Source organism: Marmota monax, unplaced genomic scaffold (assembly GCF_021218885.2).
Source record: "Marmota monax isolate L192 unplaced genomic scaffold, Marmota_monax_Labrador192_F-V1.1 WCK01_AAM20220418_F8-fsc00004, whole genome shotgun sequence".
NCBI lineage: Eukaryota > Metazoa > Chordata > Mammalia > Rodentia > Sciuridae > Marmota > Marmota monax.
Window position 1 is genome coordinate 15722417 of NW_026692881.1, and position 11471 is coordinate 15733887.

The following is an 11471-nucleotide window of genomic DNA, read 5'->3' on the forward strand; positions in this document are numbered from 1 at the left end:
CCAAAGACATAAAGAACCTAAGCAACTCAATAGCAAGGAAACAAAACCCAATTTTAAAATGGGCAAAGGATATACATAGACATTTCTCAAAAGAAGGCATTTGAAAAAATGTTCAACATTATTAATCACTGGGGAAATGCAAATAAAAGCCACAATGAGAAATCACTTCACACCTGTTAGTATGATTATTATTAAAAAGACAAAAAAAATAAGTATTGGAGAAATGTAGGAAAAAAAGGAAACCCTTGTCCATAGTTGGTGGAAATATAATTAGTACAACCATTATGGAAAAACAGTAGGGCCATTCCTCAAAAACAAACAAACAAACAAAACACTTGAAAATTAAAATACCATATGATCCAGCAATCCCACCGCTGGGTATATATCCAAAAGAAGTCAACTCAGTGTGTAAAGAGATGTTTGCATTTCCTCATTGCAATAGTCAAGATAGGGAATCCTAAGTGTTCATCAACAGATAAATGGATATAGTATATGTACACAATAGAGTACTATTCAGTCTTTAAGAAGAAGGAAACCCTATCATTTGTGACAACATGGATGAACCTGGAGGTCATTATGCTAAGTGAAACATTCCAGGCACAGAAAGACATATACCATTTATATGTGTCATCTAAAAAGTCTTACCAGAAGCAGAGAATGGAATGATGGTATAACCAGGGGCTGGAGTGAAGAGGGGCAGATGTCAGTCAAAGGATACAAAATTTCAGTTAGATAGGAGGGACAAAGATCTATTGTACAACATGGTGACTACAGTTAACAACACATTGTATACTTGAAGACTGCTTATAGATTTTTAAGTGATCTCCCCACCAAAAAACAAGCATCTGAGTAAATGAATATGTTAATTAGATTAATTTAGTCATTCCACAATGTGCATATGCATGTATGTGTATATATGTATGTATGTATGTGTATATATATATGTATGTCATGTTGTACACCATAAATATACACAAATATAAGATAATTTTTAATTGTCAAATAAATAAAAAATAAAAGGAAGAGCAGAGTGAATGGATTTCCTTCTAGTACCTTAAACAAGTTACTCATCCTTTGGGACCCTTAATTTCCTCTCCTGCAAAATGGAATAATAAAAATTCATTTTACCTATATAACCACAACCCCACCTACTCTCTATGATCATAAATATGATAACATTGATAAAGCACCTCTTATAATGCTGGGCCCAGAGTAGGTACTGGGCTTCCCTGCTTATGTGTTTGTCTGCTTAATCCTTATAAGATAATTATAAAGGTTTTCTATTCCATCCTTGTCTAGTTAATCATCCATGGCTCCTGGTCCTTGTTCCAATTCTGCTGCTGACTCACTATATGACCTTGGGCAAATCTCAAGTATTCTCTGAGTCTGGGTTTTTCATCAATGAAATGGGGATAAAAATCTGTCCAATATACTTCCCAGACTGGTTATGAGGATAATGCATGTGAAAGTACCATGAAATGCATAAAGTGCCCAGCAAATCTAGGGTATTATTAGGATTAAGTCCTGTATGAATCATTCCCCAAAATGCAATGTCCATCATCCTGAAACTAGGGTGAGGCTGGAGAAAAACTGGGTGACTTCAGTGAACTAGTTATTGTTTGGACCCCCTGTCAAGAGTTCACCAGCTCTGTGGTGCTTCCACGGGGGCACACCAAGGGTATTTAACTGAGCCCCTTAAACATAAAATTTCAATTATAATTTGAGGTTGGAAAAGGAAATAAGATTTATCAGGTAACCACAGAAGCCATGGTACATACTTATATTATTGTAAAAATGAATGTAATGTCTCATTTCCAGGAGTTTGAAGATGCTTCTTAGTTGACAGTAGAGATAAGGAGACTGCCAACTTCAGGCACACATGCACACAGATGTCCATATTCAGAGATGTGGAAAGCGCCAAACTTATTTGCAGGTTGATAAACTGAGTCAGGACCCCAGAAAAATATCTTAACAAATGCCCCAGAAGGAAATTAGACTGTGGTGGATCTAAAATTCCATTTCTGTCTTTTAGACCCCTATCATGCTGCAAATAGTGGAGTTGATTTTCATTTGGGATCATTAAGTTTTAAGTCAGCTCAGATTGTGAAAATCATGTTTAGTTAAAGCTATGCTTGAAAAGTCTTTAAATCAGCTATAAAATAGAATAGATGTGCTTGTATTTACATGCCTCTCTGATGCCACCTCCATAAGTCATGCTAGCTAGTTTTTCCTCCAGTTCAAGAACAGTGCTTAGTTTGTAAAGTAACAGTGCTTAGTTTATAGAGTAATAGAATATTGGGCTTTAATATTAAAGACTATGTTGTTTCCTGTCCCCCTCTTTCTCCTCCTTCCAGAAAATACACAAAAATAAAACAAATATTTAAACACTAGAATCATAACAGACACATAGCAGATGAGACCATCTTCCTTCGCAATTCTCACTGGCTGTCTGCATAAAATCACGCATTAAGTCTTTGCATTTTAAGCCCTGACTCTGTGCTGTTTAGATCCTATCTGCCTCTTTGCAGAGGCAATTTTATTTCAAAAGATACCTTTGCAAAAAATTACTTTATTGATGTGTAACCCACAATTAGACACACTTTTTTTTTTTGAGATGGGTTTTCACTATGTTGCCCAGACTGCCCTTGAACTAAAGACTCTTCTGCCTCAGCCTCTCAGGTAGCAGAGATTACAGGCACTCACCACACCCATTTTAAGTGTACAGGTTGACAAGTTTGACAAATTTATATGCCTATTTAATCTCCACATTCAAGAGATGGAATATTTCCATCACCTATGGATTTAATCCATTAGTATAGAAAGCACCGAAGATGAAGACTTTGAATGTAACGTAAATAGAGGAAGGAGTAGAAATGAGGGAGAGAAGTTGCTCTACAAATACTGGATAAATTGTTCATCCTTGAAAATAGGAGAAACAATAGATCATCAAGGCCAAGGAACCACAATAAGATCAACTTCAGTAGGATGGATGGATCATCGTGGAAGATGAAAACATATTTAAAATCACTCAGGAGGATGTGAGGCAAGAAGTATGTTCAGGTCCTGGTTTTATCATTTACAAGTTCTGTGTGCTCAATATGGTCCTAGTTTCCTTGTCTGTGTAATAAATGCCTTGAACTACATACTCGATTTCTGAGTAGCTGCTTTGTTAGATCTTTCATAAAGGCAGAGACTGTCTTTTACTGCTGTGACACAAGTACTCACCAAAATATTAGCATTCAATAAATATTTGTTGAATTAGTAAATGAGTTTAAGCTCTTTCCTATGTCTGTTATCTGTCACTTGAGGTAGAATCATCTACAGGGACAGTTTTTTGGTTTTGTTTTGGCTTTTTTGTTTGTTTGTTTGCTTGTTTGTTTACCCTGATGTTGGGGATTGAACCCAAGGTCTGAAGTATCAAGTGCTAGGCAAGGGCTACTTCCCCAGGATGGGGAAGAATCATTTGATTTAATATTAGTTCCTCAGCCCCAGCCAGGACCCAGTGAGTCTTGACCTAAACCACCCTCTCTGCCATACAACCTACATCCACGTAGAGGCAAAAAGATTAGTCTTGCACACCCATTAAAACCAGTGAGACATACACTTCCCATTTACTCAAAATAAGAAAAGCCTCAAGGCTCCCAGGAGAGCCAGGGGTATAGGGCAAAATGGGAAGGATCTGACCCTATAATTTGTGGTAGTAAAATTCATGACACACAGGTACACTTAGTGGGCAAATGAGGCTAAAAGGTCGGGCATGTGACCTTCTAGAGTTACTAAGATGGTTGTAAGTATGGTTTTCCTTGGCTTAACAGCTTTCATTTTGAAAGTTTGGCAGCCTCCACTCCAGGGCAAAAGACCTTACCTCCAATTTTGCAAACATTTTTTTATTCAGGAGTTGGATAAGCAATGAATGAATTGGATTGGGAATATGTCAATATAGAATGTGAGAAGTGTGGTGAACTGGAAAGTACATGCTTAAACAAACATAAATATTCTAGATCAAGTTTTTAAATGTTTTGCTGGCAAAATTATTACTTCCAGAATTAGTCCCTTGGGTTGCCAATTTGGGACCCAGGCATCATGTCTGATTGTACTCCTTATGGTCAGTGTCTCTCCGGCAGTGGCTCTTAGAAAAGTTCTGAGCATACAGTAATTCAATGGCTACTTCCTAAATTAATGGATTATGGTAAAGGACTGGTGTTTTATTGAGCTCAAAAATCAGTGGAGTGAGTCCCTTTCATCATCTTATTTCCCCACCTTGCATCCCAATAAGTGCCCCCTCCAATGCCTGGCTGTTCATTCATTCCCACACTTCCAGCTTGGTTACTTCAAAGTAAACTTCAGTGGGCTTGAAACCCTCAGTTCTCACTTTTCAAACCTGCCCCACTATCTCTCTCTCTCTCTCTCTCTCTCTCTCTCTCTCTCTCTCTCTCTCTCTCCTCCCACTTCTCCCTCTCTCTCTCCTTCCCTTTCTATTTCTCCTCCCCATCCCACCCTTGTTTTCACCATGACCTCTTCTTCCCAGAGCTGAACCTGAGTGTTTAATTCCCCAACCTTCTACCCGCTTCACGATTTTTGACCCTGACATCTCAGCTTTCTCTTTCTTAACTCTCCAATTTCATGCTTCTCTTTCTATTACAAAAAACTACTTAGTAAACTTATTCACACAATGGTGTCAGCAACAGCACATTATGCCTCCAAGATTGTTCAGTTTCAAAGAGTAATACTGAGCACAAAAGAAGACACCTAGACAATGAAAAAACAACAACAACTAATATTTGGCCAACAGACTTTCTAGATGACCCTTAGTTCACAGTATCACTTTCACCTTATCAATGAGACAAGGACAATCACAAGCCACATAAACCTTCTACTGCTAGGATGTAGGAAGAACAGAGAGGAACTGGCAGAAAGTTCCATAGCTATGTGTTTGGGTTCACATTCCAGTTTTGCTTCTTGCTAGAAATCTTGAGCAAGTTACTTAACCTGTTTATGCTTCTATTTCTCCAGCTCTAAGATGGGGTTAATAATGGTACCTACCTTGTAGGTTGCTGTAAAAGGTAAGAGTTAAGGCATCTAAAGTCCAAGATGAGAAGACAGCACAAATCAAGAATGAAATGAACATTATTTGTTTGTCTGAAAATGAGAAGTACCTGCTTCTCTCTCTCTCTCTCTCTCTCTCTCTCTCTCTCTCTCTCTCTCTCTCTCTCTCTCTCCACACACACACACACACACACACACGGAGATACATTACAGGAATTTGTTCATTCAACTATACAACTAGTTCCATAACTCGCCATCTGCAAGCTGGAGACCTAGGAAAGCCAGTGGCATGAAATCAGTCCAAGAATGAAGGTCTGTGAATCAAAGGTCACTGGTATAAGTACTGATCTGAGTCCTAAAGCCTGAGAACCAGGAGTGCTGATGTCCAATGTTCAAGGACAGGAGATGAGTGTCTCAGCTCAAGCAAAAAGACCAAATTCCCCCTCCCTCCACATTTTTGTCCTATTCAGCCACCCAACAGATTGAATGATGCTGCCCCCACCATGGGTGAGGGTAGATCTTCTTGATTCAGTCTACTGAATCAAGAAACATCTGCACAGACATATCCAAGAAATAATATTTTACCAGTTATCTGGTCATACCTAAGTGCAGTCAAGTTGACACATATAATTAAACAACACAGCCCTCAAAGATATCCATGTTCTAGCCCTGGAACGTGTGGATGTTACCTTATATGGCAAAAGGGACTTTGCAGCACCAGGAGATGGGGAGAATAGTCTGGATTATCCAGGTGGCCCTAAATTAGCCACAGTGTCCTATAAGAGGGAAGCAGAAGGAAATTGGACTATAAAAAAGAAGACCACATGACAGAAGCAGGGAGATGCACATTTAGAGATAGAGGACACTATTAATGGCTTTGAAAAAGAAGGTAGGGTCTGCAAGCCAAGAAATGCCAGCAGCCACCAGAAGCCAGAAGAGTCAAGGAGCAGACTAAAGCCTTTGGAAGGAACTAGCCCAACTAGCACCTTGACTTCAACCTCATAAAACTCAGCTTAGACTTCTCATTTCCAGAACGGTAAGAAGATTTCTGGTGTGAAGAGCCACTAAGCTTGTGGTCTTTTATTACTGTAGCCATGTGAAGCTAATACTGAGTGCTCATTTTATCCTGGGTCACCTTCATAGCATAGCAGGACCTTCAAGAAGTCAGAGGAAAAAGAATCCTTAGGGATAAATAGTTATGGATATATAAATATAGATTTTTGAGAGGTACTAAGGATTGCATCCACTGAGCTATATCCCCAGCCCTTTTTATTTTATTTTTTGATATGGTGCCTCAATAAGTTGCTGGGAGTCTTAACAAGTTGCTGAGGCTGGCCTCAAACTTAAGAGTCCCCTGCCTCAACCTCCAAGTTGATGGGATAACTGGCAAGTACCACCAAGCTGGGCTTTAAGCGGATCTATTAATACTCTGGAGAAAACACATTTTGGTGCCTCTCTTGACCACTGGGAAAATCCAGTTAAACTGTTTTCCCCCTGAGTCCAGAGGGAAAGGAAGAAGCTGATGGTCTCCATCTATTTGCATCAATTCAAGAGCCAACAGCCAAAATTGTCGTTTTTGCAGTTTTTTTTTTAAACAATAGAGTTTCTTTCTTTTCTGAATGTTTCAGCAGGACCAGTGGAGAAGACCTGGAAAGCAACAGCTAAGATTAGCTTCCCAGCTCCCCACTGAGACCTTGAGTGGCTGTCAGCTGGGCAGGGAACAGCAGCAAACCCTCACGCAAATGGCCTATAAAAAAAGGCCTTGTCGGAGGCACCTTGACCCGCCAGGGCTGCTGGGGTACTCGGATTCCCAGCGGCCCTCCCAGGGTTGTGCTCCCTTGCATGATGTATTTCCCCTGCCTTTTTTAGAGCTGCATTATGCTTGCTCCAGGAAACAGCCTCTTCCTTCTCATAAACACAGCCTTGGGTTCCTGACCAAGCACCGTGCCACTCCGTGGCTCCTTATCCATCCATCACACCTTGCTGTCACTCCGGGCTGTGATTATGGAGAACTGGTCCAACTCCTGAGGCAAACTCAGGGTGGGAGAAGGAAGGCGCAAACCCTGGGAGCAGCTGAGGGTCACACACACACCTCAGCTTCAGCTCACTGATGAATTTCTTGGGAACTGGCTGACATGTACACTACGCAAGGGTTTCCGATGACCCAGCCAGTGTGGTGGAAAAGTCTCGATAAAATCACCACCAGAGCTAGGCGTGGCCTTTCTACTCCCTCAGCTGTGTGTGCAGGGACTAGAGATGGGACAGAACAGAGATAATGTGGAGGGACTGAATTCTGAAAGGAGTATATATATGTAAGAAAAGGGGAGATGTAATGGGAAGCCCTGGTTATTTGTAAGCAAGATGGATAGAGCTGAGGATGGGATGTAAAGGGTTAACATGATTCATCCCAAAATATGCTCCATTGGCTCTGGTAATGCAACTGGGATTCTCACTAATTGCTTTACAAGATCTGACATTTATCGAGTGCTTATTATTTGCCAGGCACTGTTCTCAGTGCCTCATTTAATCTTCACCATCCTGTAAAGCAAGTACCTTTATTGCTCCAATTTGCAGATGAGGAAATGGGGGTAGAGAAATGTAAAGTAAACCACAGAAAGTCACAGAGCCAGGAAATGAGAACAGATATTCAAATTCAGGTAATGACCCAGTGTCCACAGTGTACCATCATACTACCCTGCACCTTAGGAGCAACCAAAACATTGAATTCAGGACTATCAATTCAGAAAGGTAAATGTATATTTAAAAAATCATTCCCTCCACTATTCCAAAGGATTTCCCTTTTCCCTTTCCCACCATGAGCTCTTTCTGGACTTCAACCTGTTTTCTATAGTCACAGCCAGAGTCACTGAGGGAGTTTTTTAGAATGCTGGAAATATTCTGCATCAGGGCAGGATAGTGATTACACACCATATGTTGTGTAAAACTCCATCATTCTGTACACTTAAGATATGGACACCTTCCTGTACCTTATATTAATATATATCTCTCTCTCACCCCTGCCCCCACCATTATTATCAGGACCCTAAATATGAATGTTTTTCATCACAGCTAAGTAAGGCACAGGGGAATGGAGGGCAAAGAACCTTGTATTATAACCTCCTGTCAGTTTTATTTTTCTCTTTTGGTGCTGGGGATCAAACTCAGGGTCTTGCACATGCTCAGCATGCACTCTACTACCGGACCATACCCCCAGCCCACTTGACAGTATTTAGGAAGAATATGGTTTAAATGAGCAACAGTAGATTTGATGTAATGTGTACTCGTGAGAGAATGGAAGCTGGGACTTGGAGCAGCACGGAAAGAGGAGAATGTGCCTCATTGTTTTTACCTTTTCACCCGATTCACATTCCTTCAACCTGATTTTTTCCCACCTTCTCAATTCAGAACATGCTCTAAGTTTTCATCACATCCAATAGTCTTTTCTCAATGATCATCCTTCTTGACATCCTGCAACCTCTTATCTGTGGAGCAACCTTGCCTCCTTTGGAGGGGTTCTTCATTAGTCTTTGGTATGACATTATCTTCCTCTAATATTCATCTCTCTCTCTCTCTCTCTCTCTCTCTCTTTCCCCCCCTCCCTTTCCCTCTCTCTCTCCCTCTCCCTTTCTCTCTCCCTCTCCCTCTCCCTCTCTCCTCTTTTCTTTTTCCTTTATTTATGTCATTTCCTTCTCCTGGTGGCCTTGAATAGAAGTAATTTCAAGAACTCATCTCTGGGGCTGGGGATGTGGCTCAAGTGGTAGCGCGCTCGCCTGGCATGCGTGCGGCCTGGGTTCAATCCTCAGCACCACATACAAACAAAGATGCTGTGTCCGCTGAAAACTAAAAAATAAATAAATAAATAAATAAATAAATAAGAACTCATCTCTGGCCCTGGCCCTCTTCACAACCAACTCTCCATTCTCTGTCTCCATTTCCTGACCATAGTCTTTACCCAACATCACTTCTTCCTCAATGATTCCTTACTCTACAGCCTTACAAATTCCTTTTCTAAACTATGATCCTGAATCTCCAAATAACTACTTAAGATCTTTACCTAGAAGTTTTCCAAAGGCTATATGTTAAATTGGGTGGATCTTGTCATCCTTTCCCAATAATCAACTCCAAGCTCGAACATTGGTATCTTCCCTGCTGTCTCTTCCTCTTTTCCAGCACCCATAAATCCCTAAGTCTCATTATATCTTCCTTTGCAAAATCTCCCCCACTCAATCCTTCTCCAAGGCAGACTCTCATCAGCTCATCTGAGACTTCCAGTAGAGCAGGGAAGGAGACCAGAATCTATGGAAAGGTAGTTCACTGAATGTCTTCCTTCAAAGCCCCAATACTACATCACCAATTCATCACTTCATGTAAAGCATCACTATCTCCTGCAATCCTTTTTTAAGATGCAAAACTCCTGGGAGGAAGAATACTTAGTTTTAAAGTAAGAAGACAAGTTTGAATCTCAAGTCTATTCATTAGTGTATAACCTATAGCAACTCTCTAATTTGGTTTTCTAGTCTTTGAAACAAAGATATTCAACTCTCCCCTAGCTAGCTTTAAAGGGAAATTTATAAACTTATGTGCTCTTCAGTAAGTATTGCTTTATATTCTCAGCAACTTCATGTGAATTCCCTTTTTAGGTTTCTTAAGAGAAAAGGCAAGGGTACCGATACTGTAGGACATGAATGGATATCTACCTGCTCCCACCATGTTGCCTCAGGACAAATGTATCAAATAAGCATTTATATAATTCTATCATATAAATGCTTATTTGATACAAACACACACACACACACACACACACACACACACACGATCACCATATGTACCAGAAGAGGAGATAATTGAGGAAGACTGGTTCTACTACAATCTAGAAAAATATATTTAGAGTAAAAGGTCATGATAGCCCCCAAAGTATGTTAAAATATTTAGTTAAGAAAAATAAATAGATGAAGTGAGATGTGGAAAATGTTAATGACTTTTAAACCTAGGCAGTTTGTATATGGATGTTCATTATGAAATTCTACCTACTTTTACATATGTTTCAACATTTTTATAAGAAGAATTGAAATATATTAAATAAACAGTGACTAATATATAAAATGTGCATCATGTTATTAACTTCAAAAGTGAGAAAAATGAGTTATGAAATAATACATATGGGATGTTACTATATTTGTACTCCCCAAAAAGGGAAGAAAATGAATATAAACTTTGGCATTGACAGTAAATATGCCCAAAATTATAAAATTGGTTATTGCTGGGTATGCTTATGATTATTTTTAAAATCATGTTACTTTGGGCTGGGGACATAGCTCAGTTGGTAGAGTGCTTGTCTTGCATGCACAAGGCTATGGGTCCAATCCCTAGCACCACCAAAAAAAAAAAAAAAAAAAATCATGTTATTTTGTTTTTCTGTATTTTGTAAATTTTACCAAATGCCAATGATTTTACCAAGGAAAATTACTTATCTTTTGTGTAATCAGACTGTGGAAAATGCTACTTAAATATATAAGCCTGTGAATTGTGTAAGGGTTTAGCTCAGTGGTGGAACACTTGTTTAGCATTCAAGAGTCCCTGGGTTCAATCCCTACACCAATAAATTTTTAAAATACTTATTAGAAGGATGAATATTTCAGAGGTGAGAATAATATATATTAGTAAAGTTACCCCCAAACAAACACTATTACACCTATTTAAGTCTGTAAAAGTCTTTTACTCTAAATTTGGCAATATCTATTAAAATTCTAAATGTTTATGTCCCATTTTTTTAGGATTAAAAAAAAGAGTGGAGAAAGAATACTAGGAAATAAAACCATCCAAAAAAGGAGGGAGTGTGAAATGACCCAAGGGTTCAGGACAGTGAATTGTTTAAATTCATGGCTCATCCATACAGGCTCTGCAGCAGTGTGCTCAACATCAACAAGTGCTATCCTGTGATAGGTGCAGAAACCTAGCACAGAATGCTACCATCTGCCCCAAAAGAAAAAATATGTACTTATTTATTTGCATGTGCATAAAATGTTTCTGAAAGTTACATTTTAAAACTTACAACATTGGTTACCTCTGAAAGAAAGATAAGGGCTGCACACCTGGGAGGAGAATATTTACACCCTTTGAAATTTGAAAAACGTGAATGTAACAACTATTCAAGCAAATAAATGGAATCACAGTTGGAAATTGCAAAAGAAAGAACAACCAGAATAACATCTAAGAACACCTTAAACCCCACTGGTTCTTGATTTTTACTACAATTCTGCCAACTGAGGCTGCGAAGAACAAAGCTTTTTATTGACTTGTCCCATGGCAAGGGTTTAAACAATGGGACTTGGAAATTTGGGTTCTAGTCCTGCATTGCCCCTTGTAGGATGAGAGGTGAAGTGTTCCTTCATCATTCTTCATCATTCTTTGACTCTCTCCTCCAA